Raw genomic sequence first — 15,091 nt, 5'->3', positions numbered from 1 at the left:
GAATAACCTTGGCGTTGCAAATGGGATTAAGATGATTCTTGGACCTGTAGAAAGTTGATTATAAGATCTACAATATTGTTGTCAAACATGAGATAAAAATCCTCTCACAAGTGGGATCAAATTAAGCAACAATTAAAGTTACCAAAGGAGTGGCAGTTTTACCATGCTCTAGTATTTTGACCATATCTCTCAAATTACTTGGTCAAATATTCTGAAAAAAATACCACAACTAGACAACTCAATTATCCACATGTTTCATTTTATGTGAAGAAGCAAATTCGGAGAAGAAGATTTTCAAAAGTGATGTGTAATATAATATTAATTTCTTGGAACACCAATGAAGACTTATGTGTAAAAAATAATATTTTATTTGTGGTTGTCTCCTCAAATTTGGCTATAAGTAGGGGTGCATTGTAATGTATTGAGATATCCCTCATTCTATGAACAAATCTTTGAGTACATAATATTTCTCTCTATATTTTTCTTTTATTTCTTCATTTAAATATAATTAGCATGTTAATTTCATATTCAAAGTTTTACACTTTGAATAATGAATAGCTAACTTCCTAAAGTTGAGATGATAAGGTGAAGCTCTTGGCAAGATAATAAGGTTATTATAAGGTAAGAATCTATGTTTTATATTATTTAATCATTATTTATTGTTTATGTTATATTTATTTCTTTAAGTATTTTTATACCCTACTTATAAGTGGGAGTTTTGATTTATTGTTGTTATATGTTACACTAAATTCTTGGAACTATTTAAATGTTAGTTTGGTATTACCAACCATTTAAAGTGGATGCCTTGATTTATTATATATAAGTATATTATAATATTAAATTGTTGGAACCATTTAAATGTTAGTTTGGTTTTACCAACCATTTAACTTGGATTCCTTGATTTACTATATATAAATATATCATGATAATATTTTCTTGGTACCATTTAAATGTTAGTTTGGTTTTACCAACCATTTAAAGTGGGAACCTTGATTTAGTGTTTACAAATATATATATAGCACAATAAATACTTAACCACATTTATAAGTTTTGGTATATATTATATATTTATGAGATAATAATTTATAACATAATATAAATATGATTATTTAATATATTGGAACCATTTTATTAAGTGGATTTCAATATTGTTCGTTAATGTTAACTTTATTAAAATACCAAGAGTGGATCCTTTAATCTCAACTACTTAAATTAAAATTTGAACAATTAAAATTTACCCATTAAATATTCAAACAATTAAAATTAAAAAGAAACAAAAACAATAACAAAACAAAAAGACATTGTAGTGGACTTGTAATTACCTTAGCTTCCCTGTGGATACGATATTCGGACTCACCGAATTATATTACTTGTGGACAACCTGCTCTTGGAAGTGCAACAATCAAAGTCGCAACAAGTTTTTGGCGCCGTTGCCGGGGAAGTATAATTTAATTTCAAGTCTATTTAATTTTGTTTATAGTTTATTTTTCTTTATTTGAATTTTTATTGCTTTTGTGTGTTTTTATTCTTTTGCATTTACATTTGCATGAGCATTTGGTCACGTACACTTAGTGGTCGACTCATTCGAAATAACCCTTTATTTTTACAAAACATGGCGGAGGAACCCATCCAAGAAAATGAAGATGAAATTCAATCTCAACATGATCATGATAGACGAAGAACACTTAGAGATCACATGAATCCTACACGTACTAGTGCACCTTCATGTCTAGTTTTTCCCCCTGATGCATCTCATTTCAATTTTAAGCCTGGTATTATCCAACTTTTACCCAACTTTTATGGCTTAGATTCTGAAAATCCATACATGCATTTACGAGAGTTTGAAGAAGTGTGCAACACATATAATGATCTAAATTGTAGCATGAACACCATTCGAATTAAGCTTTTTCCTTTTTCTTTAAAAGATAAAGCTAAAACTTGGCTACAAAATCTTAGATCGGGATCCATTCAAACTTGGGATGAATTGCAACAACAATTTTTGAAAAAGTTTTTTCCATCTCATAGAACAATTCAAAAGGCAAATCATCACTTTCATTCAAAAACAAGGAGAAACTTTTTATCAGTGTTGGGATAGATACAAAGAATTGCTTAATCTTTGTCCACATCATGGTTTTGAAATTTGGAGAGTTGTTTCTCAATTTTATGAAGGCTTAACACCTAAAGATAGGCAAATGGTTGAATTTATGTGTAATGGAAAATTTGAAGATAAAGATCCAAACGAGGCAATTGAGTATCTCGATTCATTAGCTGAAAATGCTCAAAATTGGGACACTATAGGTACAATCGAACCATCAAACAAGATTCAATCTCCTACATCTGGTGGAGATATGTACATTCTCAAAGATGAACATGATCTTCAAGCTAGATTTACCTCTTTGGCAAGAAAAATTGAGGCACTTGAATTGAAAAAGAATGGTCAATTAAAATCTGTTCAAGAAAATGCGTGTCACATATGTGATACAAGTGATCATTTTACAAAAGATTGTCCCACTTTGCCCTCTTTTAAAGAATGTCTCCATGAACAAGCCAATGTTTTGAACAATTTCAAAAGGCCAAATTTTGAACCATTTTCTCAAAATTACAATCCAGGTTGGCGAAACCATCCAAATTTTAGTTGGAGGAATGATAATGCTGCACAATTTCCGCAACCACATTTTCAAAATCAACAAAATTTTCAAAATTATGCACCTTATGTTCCTCCGCCGAAAAGAAATTTGGAAGATACATTGAATTCTTTCATTGCAAAGCAATAGTCTATCAATACTCAAATTGCTCAAACCATGACAGATTTGAAAGATACTCTTGCTAAATTTGCATCTGCACTTAATGTTCATGAAAAAGGTAAATTTCCTTCACAACCTCTGCCTAATCCCAAGGATCATCATACACAAACTGGAACTTCTGGAACTCAACCGATGGATCAGATAAAATCTGTTATTACCCTTCGAAGTGGTAAGGTTGTGGAAAAATCCATTCTTGAACCTTGTGAAGATGATGATAAATCAACTTCAAAGGGTAAGGAAGTGGAACCCATAACTTCCGAAGAGGAGGTTCAACAGACAGTGTCACCACCATTCCCTCATGCATTGAAAAATACAAAAAAATCAAATTTGAATTCTGATATATATGATATTTTTAAACAAGTAAAAGTTAATATTCTTTATTAGATGCAATAAAACAGGTACCATCATATGCCAAATTTTTGAAAGACTTGTGCACTGTGAAAAGAAAATTGAATGTGAAAAAGAAAGCATTTTTAGCAGAACAAGTAAGTGCAATCATTCAAAATAATTATGCTTTGAAATACAAAGACCCTGGTTGTCCTACTATTTCTTGTATTATTGGAGAACGAAAGATTAAAAAATCCTGTGGAGCTCAATGTTTTTAGTCTTTGTAAGCAACCACATGACAAAGGAGATGAAAGTGAAGATGAAAATCTTATTGAAACTCTTGTGGAATAAAACATTCAAGAAGGGAGTACTCGTGATCAATTAGATATTTGTTCAATTGAAACTGTTAAAGATAATATTGAAATTGATCTTGATGATTTTATCAAGTATCACTCGTTAACAGGATCAGAGAAAGAATTTGATGCAAAATATGAGAACAAAGACGAACCACCCATATTGGAGTTAAAACCCTTGCCAGAAGAATTGAAGTATGCATTTCTTGGAGAAGATGAAACATATCCGGTGGTAATTTCTTCCAAACTAGAAAGTGATCAAGAAGGTAAATTAGTTGATATGCTTAAAAGACATAAAAATGCAATTGGTTGGACACTAAAAGATCTCAAGGGCATTAATCCACTAATTTGCACTCACAAAACTCACTTAGAAGAAAATGCAAAAACATCTCAACAACGACAAAGGAGATTAAATCCACACATGAAAGATGTTGTGAAAACTGAAGTTCTCAAACTACTTGATGTTGGGATTATCTACCCTATTTCTGATCGTAAGTGGGTAAGCCCAACACAAGTAGTTCCAAAAAAATCTGGCATCACAGTGATAAAAAATGAAAAAGGTGAATTGTTAACAAGTCGAGTCCCATCTAGTTGGCGGATGTGTATTGACTATAGAAAATTAAATGATGCCACTAGAAAATATCATTTTCCATTACCATTTTCGGATCAAATTTTAGAAAGAGTAGCTGGTCATCCCTACTACTGTTTTCTTGACGGATATTCAGGCTATTATCAAATTCCCATTGCACTCGAAGATCAAGATAAAACTACATTCACATGTCATTTTGGAACATTTGCGTTTAGAAGGATGCCATTTGGATTATGCAATGCCCCAGCAACATTTCAAAGATGTATGCTAAGCATTTTTTGCGACATGGTTGAAAATTGTTTAGAAATTTTCATGGATGATTTAACTGTCTTTGGGAATACATTTGATAATTGTCTTGAAAATTTGGAAAAAGTTTTAAAAAGATGCGAGGAAAAAGGTCTTATTTTAAATTGGGAAAAATGTCATTACATGATTACTTCTGGAATTGTTTTGGGACATGTCGTGTCATCTCATGGAATTGAAGTTGATAAAGCAAAAGTTGATGTCATTGCCAATTTATCCCCTCCAAAAACCATTAAAGAAATTCGCTCATTTTTGGGACATGCTGGATTTTATAGAAGGTTTATAAAGGACTTTAGTTTAATCTCTAAACCCATTTGTAACCTCTTAACAAAAGACACTGCATTTGAGTGGACTCAAGAATGTCAAAATGCATTTGATAAAATCATTCGACATTTAACATCAGCTCCTATCATGCAACCTCCTGACTGGTCTTTACCATTTGAAATCATGTGCGACGCGAGTGATTATGTAGTCGGTGCAGTACTGGGTCAAAGAAGAAACGGTAAGCCTTATGTGATATATTATGCAAGTAGAACTTTAAACAATGCTCAAATGAATTACTCCACAACTGAAAAAGAACTACTTGCTGTAATATTTGCATTAGATAAATTTCGTTCTTATTTGATTGGATCAACGACTATTGTGTTTACTGATCATTCTGCTATTAGATATTTGTTGACGAAACAGGATGCAAAGCCACGACTGATACGATGGATTTTGTTGCTCCAAGAATTTGACATTGTGATCAAAGATAAAAAAGGAACCGAGAATGTTGTAGCCGATCATTTATCGAGACTAGTAACAGGATCATCTTGTGAAATGACACAAATTAACGATAATTTTCCTGATGAACATCTATTTTCAGTTACTACTACACCTTGGTTTGCTAACATAGTAAATTTTCTTGTGACAGGAAAAATACCACCGCAATGGAGTTCCCAAGATAAGAGAAAATTTTTGAATGAGGTAAAAAACTTTTATTGGGATGATCCGTATCTGTTCAAGTACTGTCCAGATCAAATTTTTCGACGTTGCATACCCGACAATGAGGTAAGTAGTGTCATTAAATTTTGTCATTCAGAAGCATGCGGAGGACATTTTTCTTCAAAGAAAACGGCTGCAAAAATTTTGCAGTGTGGATTTTATTGGCCCACTTTGTTTAAAGACACCCACGAAATCTGCAAGATCTGTGAAAATTGTCAAAAATTGGGTGCAATTTCAAAAAGAAACATGATGCCTTTGAATCCTATCATTGAAATTGAAATCTTTGACTGTTGGGGAATTGATTTTATGGGACCTTTTCCACCGTCGTTTGGATACTTGTATATTTTAGTTGTAGTTGATTATGTTTCCAAATGGATAGAGGCAATTCCATGTCGAACAAATGATCATAAAATCGTCATCAAATTTTTGAAAGAAAATATTTTTAGTAGATTCGGAATTCCTCGAGCTATGATAAGTGATGGGGGAACTCACTTTGTTAATAAACCATTTGCTTCATTAATGAAAAAATATGGTATTACTCACAAAGTAACTACTCCTTATCATCCTCAAACAAATGGACAAGTTGAATTAGCTAATAGGGAGATAAAGCAAATTTTGGAAAAAACCGTTAACTCAAATAGAAAAGATTGGTCTCTGCGACTTAATGATGCACTTTGGGCATATCGAACAGCTTTTAAAACATCATTCAATATGTCTCCCTATAGGTTGGTTTATGGAAAACATTGTCATTTGCCTGTAGAATTGGAAAATAAAGCTTATTGGGCGATCAAAACTTTAAATTCAAGCATGGATGATGCCAACAAATTGCGTAAATTGCAACTTAATGAACTTGATGAACTCAGAAATGATGCGTATGAGAATTCAAGGATTTATAAAGCAAAAATCAAATCATTTCATGATAAAACAATTCTTAGAAAATCTTTTGAGATTGGTAAAAAAGTTTTGCTTTATAATTCTCGACTTCACATATTCCCAGGAAAATAACGATCAAGATGGACAGGCCCATATGTTGTAAAGCATGTGTATCCTTATGGAGCTGTGGATATTGAAAATCCTAAAAATGGTGATGTTTTTAAAGTGAATGGACAAAGGCTTAAACCATTTTGGGAAAATGAAATCTTTCAAGAAGAGTTTATTTCCCTTTCTGATCCTTAAATTTTTATGTTGATTTTATTTTGTTTGTTTTTATTTCAGGTTTCCTTAATCTTTTTATTTTCCCGGTTAAATGGCGGATAACGATACTCCGTGACTCTCATAGTCGGTTAAATCCGTTTCCCACAATTGCTGATACAAAAATAAAAAAAAATCATTTCTTTTCTTTTCAAAATGGATGAAATTCTCTCAAAAATTTGTAAATATTTTCCCTCTGTTTCTGAAAATGTTCTAAGAAAAATTTATGCAGGAAGGTGTCAAAGATTGAGATTGCTAATGCAAAAAGGAATTCCAGAAGATATTCGTCTTGTAATAGAAGCTAATGTCCGATTAGGAGGAGAAGTTCCACAATCATTGCTCATTCGATATTTGCCTGGATTAGGAAAAAGCACTTATGCGAAAAAACGAAGGGCCAAAAGGTTAGGGGTTTGTCATAAGTGTGCAAGATGGACTTGTGACAAACGATGCAGATCTTTGGGATGTGTTTCCGATAACAGAGAAGATAAAATTGGTTTCATTAAGAATGGGCTGAGTAAGGAGTCTTTGGATAACATCTTATTGACTCTTGAAACGCATTCTAGTGGACATGTGCATATTGAACTTCTCCGTTTATGGAAACAATTCCAAGATGAGCGTCATAGTCTTCGGAATCTGACTAAAAAAGACCATGTTTGCCATTTATAAGAAAATTGGATGGGAAGCATATCCTCGACTCATAGAAGGCGTTGAAGCCGTTTCTGAACGTAAAACCAGAGGAAAATTGTGAGCCACAATCACACTACTGTTTATATGCATGTGTTACATTATTGTTTTTACTATTTATTCTGTTTACAACTGTGACCCATTGTTTTGTCATGATAACATATTACACCTATAAAATCTCTCATCTTTCTCTCTATTTTCGCAGAAAAAAAAAAGTAAAAACATGGCTGGATCCTCTGCACAAACATTGAAAAATATTTGTGTATTTGTGGGTCGAGTCCTGGAAAAAATGAAGTGTTTGTAGAAGCAGCAAATAATCTTGGAAAGATATTGGCTGAGAGAAAAATTCACTTGGTATATGGGGGAGGTAATATTGGGTTAATGGGATCTGTTTCAACATCTGCTCATCTTGGTGGTAGTCAGGTTTTGGGTATTATTCCTATAGCTTTAGCTGAAGGAAATATTACAGGTGTTACGATTGGGGAGGAATTAAAAGTTTCCTCTATGTATGAAAGAATCACTCAAATGATTGAAAATTCTGATGCTTTTATCGCACTACCAGGTGGTTTTGGTACAGTAGAAGAAATTTTTCACACTGTTTCTTGGGCACAACTTAATATCCATAATAAACCTATGGGCTTGTTGAATATCAATAATTATTATGACAGTTTGTTGACATTTCTTGATAAAGCTGTGGAACAGAATTTCATTTCAGAAAATTCACGACGGATGCTCATCTGTGCTTCGACTGCCGATCAATTAATTGATGATTTGGAAGCTTTTGTTCATAAGCCTGATCCGATGATAACAAAGATCAATTGGTCGCAATCAAGCAGTAAGAAAAGGAAGTTGGATCATTGATTCAAAAGTCGTGGATTGGTTTGCGTTTGTTTCAGTTTGTTATCTTCAATAAAATTCCAGGTGATATCTCTTTCATTATGTACTCTTTATTAATAGCTATTTTGACATTAGGGACAATGTCATATTCTGATTGGGGGGAGAACACATTTTAAAAAAAAAACAAATTTTAAAAAAAAAATTAAATATTATTTTAAAATAAAACCATGTTTATTGTTTGTACCTTAGTAATTTTTGCAAAAATGTCATACATTACATATTTGAAAGATTTAAATTAGAACATACATTAATCTATTTAAGAATGTTTAAATTTTTATTTGAAAAAAGATCATTTTTAATATTCTGATCAATATAAAAATATGATTTATGAAATCTTTTTGAGTGATTAACCATTGTGATAAAATTAGGTATTAAAGTATATGGCCCAAGATATACCTTATAAGAGTGCCTAAAATTTTTGAAATCACACATATTTTGTGAGTGAGTGGAGAGGATTGAGAAAACAGCTTGCGAGCATTTATTGATCATCGGAGAGGCTATCAATTGTTTAGATCTTGAGTTCTTATTTTGAAAAAAAAAAATTGATATTTCCTGAAAAATAAAAAAAAAGCGAAGAAAAAAAAAAGAAAGAAAGATGTTGAAGATTTATGTAATTTAAGTTATATGCTGCGACCCATTTTTCTCTCAAAAAAATACAAATAAAAAAAAAAGAAAGAGAGAGAGAAATACATTGTACAAATTAAATAAATATGTGGTCAAGAAGCATAAACTTAGTTTGATTCCATGATGTAAAAAAAATATAAAAAAAATAATAATAATTCAGGAAAAAATATATATATAATAAGAACAACTGAATTTTAAATCAATGGATTTCCTATCTTTTGATTAGTTTGGCTCGTTTGTCTGTCTGCATTCTGTAAACCATTTTTCTGAGCATTTATCTGTATTCCAACTCCATGAGAGAAATCGTTGCCATAAATTGAAACATTTATTAACCTGTGAGGATATGGAGTTGAGACTCTTACTAGGAATTTCTGAAGGCTGTGTACATTTAACTACCTGAAATAAGCTTTGAATTAATCATCTCAAATTTTCATAAATTATAATTATGATGATCTTGATATAACTTTGACAGTTTTCAAATTTAATTTAAACACTTAGATAGTTCTGATTACATTTCTATTTAAATTAATCAATATGTTTTGTATTGCTATTAACGCTTAAATTGCTAGGGACTAGCAATAAGCTGGTTGGGAGGTGTGATAAACATAAAAATTGTACATTAATTAAATGTTTTATAATATAAATATATAGTTTTTGTTTTATTAAATGTTTAAATATTATATGTTTTATAATAAATTGTATAAAATATAAGTTGTTGTGTAATTATAAATTTTTACTATTTTTTACAGGTTCGATAAAACAAGAATAACCTTGGCGTTGAAAATGGGATTAAGATGATTCGTGGACCTGTAGAAAGTTGATTATAAGATCTACAATATTGTTGTCAAGCATGAGATAAAAATCCTCTCACAAGTGGGATCAAATTAAGCAACAATTAAAGTTACCAAAGGAGTGGCAGTTTTACCATGTTCTAGTATTTTGACCATATCTCTCAAATTACTTGGTCAAATATTCTGAAAAAAAATACCACAACTAGACAACTCAATTATCCACATGTTTCATTTTATGTGAAGAATCAAATTCGGAGAAGAAGATTTTCAAAAGTGATGTGTAATATAATATATATTTCTTGGAACACCAATGAAGACTTATGTGAAAAAATAATATTTTATTTGTGGTTGTCTCCGCAAATTTGGCTATAAATAGGGGTGCATTGTAATGTATTGAGATATCCCTCATTCTATGAACAAATCTTTGAGTTCATAATATTTCTCTCTATATTTTTCTTTTATTTCTTCATTTAAATATAATTAGTATGTTAATTTCATATTCAAAGTTTTACACTTTGAATAATGAATAGCTAACTTCCTAAAGTTGATATGATAAGGTGAAGCTCTTGGCATGATAATAAGGTTATTATAAGGTAAGAATCTATGTTTTATATTATTTAATCATTATTTATTGTTTATGTTATATTTATTTCTTTAAGTATTTTTATACCCTACTTATAAGTGGGAGTTTTGATTTATTGTTGTTATATGTTACACTAAATTCTTGGAACCATTTAAATGTTAGTTTGGTATTACCAACCATTTAAAGTGGATGCCTTGATTTATTATATATAAATATATTATAATATTAAATTCTTGGAACCATTTAAATGTTAGTTTGGTTTTACCAGCCATTTAACTTGGATTCCTTGATATACTATATATAAATATATCATAATAATATTTTCTTGGTACCATTTAAATGTTAGTTTGGTTTTACCAACCATTTAAAGTGGGAACCTTGATTTAGTGTTTACAAATATATATATAGCACAATAAATACTTGACCACATTTATAAGTTTTGGTATATATTATATATTTATAAGATAATAATTTATAACATAATATAAATATGATTATTTAATATATTGGAACCATTTTATTAAGTGGATTTCAATATTGTTTGTTAATGTTAACTTTATTAAAATACCAAGAGTGGATCCTTTAATCTCAACTACTTAAATTAAAATTTGAACAATTAAAATTTACCCATTAAATATTCAAACAATTAAAATTAAAAAGAAACAAAAACAATAACAAAACAAAAAGACATTGTAGTGGACTTGTAATTACCTCAGCTTCTCTGTGGATACGATATTCGGACTCACCGAATTATATTACTTGAGGACAACCTGCTCTTGGGAGTGCAACAATCAAAGTCGCAACATCGTTTCGTTAACATTAAATATCAAAAAGCATGTATATTCTATTATTACTGTGTCGATCTAGTCATATTATGTGTTGTGATATTTATTATGCGTAAAAAACCATGTATGATGTATAAAGTTTGAGCAGAAATTTGTTGGATCGATTTTTGAAACGTTTTTTGATCTAAAACTCGAAATTTACTGTCATTTTAATTACTGAAACTTTTCGGTCGATTTTCTGGAAAACCTTTCAACATACAAAACGTATAACGTTTTGATACCTTCGATTTGATAGTAAATTCGAAATATTTGGATAAGCAATGAACGAGTTATTATCGTTTTCGTGGGATTGCTCAAATTATGTTTTCCTGAATAATGTGTTCTTGATTCGTTCTTGAAGTTTTATTGTTGCAGGCTTCGTTGGAGATTGACGGGTGTTTGCTGTTGCATTTAAGTATGTTGAGTACGATGTTGGGATGATTTTTGGTTGTCGGTTCGCATCGATAGGCACTTGTTTGCATTAGGAGTCGTAGGAAGCATTTTGGTGTCAAATGTCGTGTTCACAGATTGGGTTGTGTAGTCTGTGATGCGTAGTTGTTTTGGCACGTTTGTTTGAGTTTGAATAAGTGTCATATCATCCTAGGATGAGTCTCAAGACATTGGTTTATGGTTCGTATGATCGAGTTAGGAGGAATAAGCCATAAGTGTAGTGTTTCTCCTTTGGTTTACAATTCCAGCACGTACACGGACCCTTAGCTGGACCCTGACACGGGGTCCGTGCCCTTTTTCCTTCAAAGTGCAAAATTCCAGTGTGTACCCGGACCCCTACCTGGACCCTTACATGGGGTCCGTGTACTGGTTTTAAAAAAAAAATAATTATTATTATTTTTGGGGATTGTTTTGGGGTTTGATATAATGATTTAGTACGATAATTAAACGAGGTCAAGTCATAAGGAAATTTGTCATTTTGGCTGTGAGCATGACTAATACGTCTAAGTTATGAAAGATAAGTGTTTGAACTCATGTTAGTACGTGCAGCAATGGCCCTAAGCGAGATCCAACGAATCCCTCAACGCCATGTAAGTGTGTTCGACGTGTAAAATAAAATATTTTATGTTTTTGAGGTATGCTAAATGTCTTGTGACAAAATTATGAACGGGTTTGGAAGTCGATAAACATGGCCGATGACCTCTCCACCCCGGTAAAGCATGATCGGGTTTAGATCGGGATTGGAAAGCTGTAAAGCATGACGAAGGACCAATCCACCTGATAAAGCATGACCGAGGATCTCATGTATATGGTAGTGGATTTTCCGTGCCAGCCAAATATTGTGGTTTAGTCTGATCAGGCACATTTATGTATTGCTTTGAAACATATCTCTACGCGAAATGATGTTATGTATGCTCAAGTATGTATGATGCAAGTATGTTTAAGAAAAGTTTTTTGATGTTGGCACGTCTACGTTTATGCTACTACGTTCAAGTTTCAAGTATGTTTATGCTATTACGTTCAAGTTTTAAGTATGTAAGCCCTACTTTAAAGATGCATTTGGTTTTATTATGTAGTACTCGCTATCTCCCGTTTATACGTGTTAGGTCTTTAGACTCACTAGACTTGATCGATGCAGGTGATGATGACTTTGAGGAGACGAGGGGTGGGGACCAATGAGCAAGCTTGGACTAAGCAGGAGGCTAAACACGAGAACCGCCCATGTTTTTAAGAAATTATGCAATGTTTCAAATACTCTGATTTCACGTTATTGTTTACAATATTTAAACAAGTGTTTTTAGCAAACTTTATTTGTGATATTTTCGTTGCAAATATTTTGAATGATCAGTTTATTGTTATCGCAATTTGAATGTTTCTATTTAATTAAGAAAATTTTTATATTTCCGCAAATTTTAAAGTAGTTTAAAAGTACGGTACGTTACAAAAACTCACACACACACCAAAGGGTTCAAGGACAGTAGGCTTTTCGAGGGTCTAAGGGGCTTGCGCTTGGTCATTAGGGTTCCTAAACGAGTTGGCTAGGGTTTGGCTCGAGGTGGCTCGAGCTTGGCTCGAGTAAATTAGGAGATGGCTCGGTGTGTTCTTCGAATGGTCAAAAACGAGATTAATTAAACTAAAATTGGAACCATGGGTCCATGGGTGTAGTTCATGGCACACAAGGGTAGAATAAATAATAAAAATGTTATTTTTAAAATTTGGGATCAAAATAATGAGTTTGGATTTAACGGAGATTTAATCGTCTCACGAAACGTTAATTAAATAATTAATTGAAACGCCTAGTTTTATGCGGAATAAAATTATGAAAAATTATATTTAAACTTAAATAATTATTTATAATAATCAAAAGTTATTAAAAGTGAGAAAAAGATAAAATCAACAATTTTTACGTCTAGGGGCAAAACGATAAATTTACACTTAGGAAGATACGTATACGCTTGGCAGGGCCCCGAAGGATCATAATGCTTGTAAAATGATATTATATGATTTAAAATTATGATTTTGATGCAAATATGCTATTTTATGATTTTTGGAAAAGCTCTGCAATTTATACTATTTAAAATACTATTTTTGAAAAGGTATGCTATTTTATGATTTTTAAAGAAAAAGAAAAATATTTTGAGGGATGTGAATTGAATGTGACATATGATGTATGATTTTTGGGGATCCTTTTATGTGATGACGGTGAACTTACAATTTTTTGGGGATGTCATGAGGGGAAAAGGCCTCGAAAGGATCCCTTTGTGGGAAAAGGCCCTAGAGAGAGTCTTTCTATGGGAGAAGGCCCTCGAGGGAGGCCCGTATTTTCATGATGGAGCCTATTGCACACCTCCATGGGCCATGTGGAGCTGAAGACTGATCAATCGACCGAAGAATAAAAGCTAGTCACTTTCAAAGATCAAACTTCACTCAAAATGATATATGATTGAAAAGCTTATGATTAAAATGATTTTATGATATATGATTTATGATGATGACTAAATCTATTTTTAAAATGATTTATTTATGCTCAAAGCTTATTTTAAATGATTTTAAAGGATTTATTTATGCTTAAAAATTATTTTAAAAAGATTTTAGGATTTATGATTTATTTATGCTTAAATGATTTTAAATGATTTATTTATGTTTAACAGCTATTTTAAATAAAAGTATGATTTCAACGTATGTGATTGTATTTGTATTATTTTCTATCCATGTTTAGAACGTGTTGAGTCTTTAGACTCACTAGGTTTGTATGATGCAAGATTTGATGATTTATGGGAGGTGTTGACGATTAAGTGGATCGAGTGCAGCAGTACACACCCGATGACCTTTATGTTTCCGCACTAGCTAGATAGATTTATGATTTAAAGATTTATGTTAATGATTTTATTAAAGATATTTTTATGCTTTATTTTATTGTTAATTGATATTTTAAAGGTCGATTTAGGAGTTTGGGTTAGTGTATGAGTTAGGATATATTTTATGCTATTGAGTTTTAAATTGGTAAATTATTACGATTCGTGATTTTGTTAAATTATTTTATTTAATAATTTATGATTTATGATTAGAAAAAAAAATCCGAGGTCGATTCAGTGTTTATTGGATCTGACAAAACATTTCTCATATTTACGTAACACATATTTAGGCCAAGGTTGGTTCTTGATCATACGTCCACATCTTGTGACGCAGTCAATAAAATATTCAATGCATCGTTGGAAAGTCATCTTAACTATTGATGTAATAGTAAGCCGACGAGCACCCTTGAGAACACCATTAGACACTTGGACGTACTTGTTGTCATGATATCAAAGAGCCAACCACCATCAAGGGCTAGCCCACTTCTGTTTATCAATTTCAGACAAATATATGTATGCCATTGGTTGCTATGTCTTAATTTCGTTCATTATATCGTCAAGTTTTCGAACCTGATGTTGTGATCCTGCTTGCCAACAAAGGTCTTTGATATGAATGTTTTTGAATTGTTAGTTGAAATTAGAGTAAATATGTCTGGCTTAAGGCAAAATAGCGTTCATCATGTGGAGGATGAAACTGAGGTATTCTTTCAATAGCACTAATGATGACCCGATGTCTATCAAGGATAACACAAATTTTTGGTAGCCCGTGAATAACATGCACACACAAAAGATCTAGAAATCATTTTCACAAATCATAAGTCTCCTCATCCAC

The 15,091-nt window shown here is 31.7% G+C and overlaps 1 non-coding gene across 1 annotated transcript; it reads right to left on the bottom strand.

The window, feature by feature from the left end:
• Window positions 1-2,026: 2,026 nt before the first annotated feature.
• On the bottom strand, window positions 2,027-2,134 carry LOC140828765 (small nucleolar RNA R71). Its single transcript, XR_012117330.1, has one exon. It is a non-coding gene; the product is annotated as a small nucleolar RNA R71 (small nucleolar RNA).
• Between the last annotated feature and the right edge of the window lie 12,957 nt (window positions 2,135-15,091).

Source organism: Primulina eburnea, chromosome 3 (genome assembly GCF_022965805.1).
Source record: "Primulina eburnea isolate SZY01 chromosome 3, ASM2296580v1, whole genome shotgun sequence".
NCBI lineage: Eukaryota > Viridiplantae > Streptophyta > Magnoliopsida > Lamiales > Gesneriaceae > Primulina > Primulina eburnea.
The sequence above is the reverse complement of the archived record's forward strand: the minus strand, read 5'-3'. Positions and strand labels throughout refer to the sequence as shown.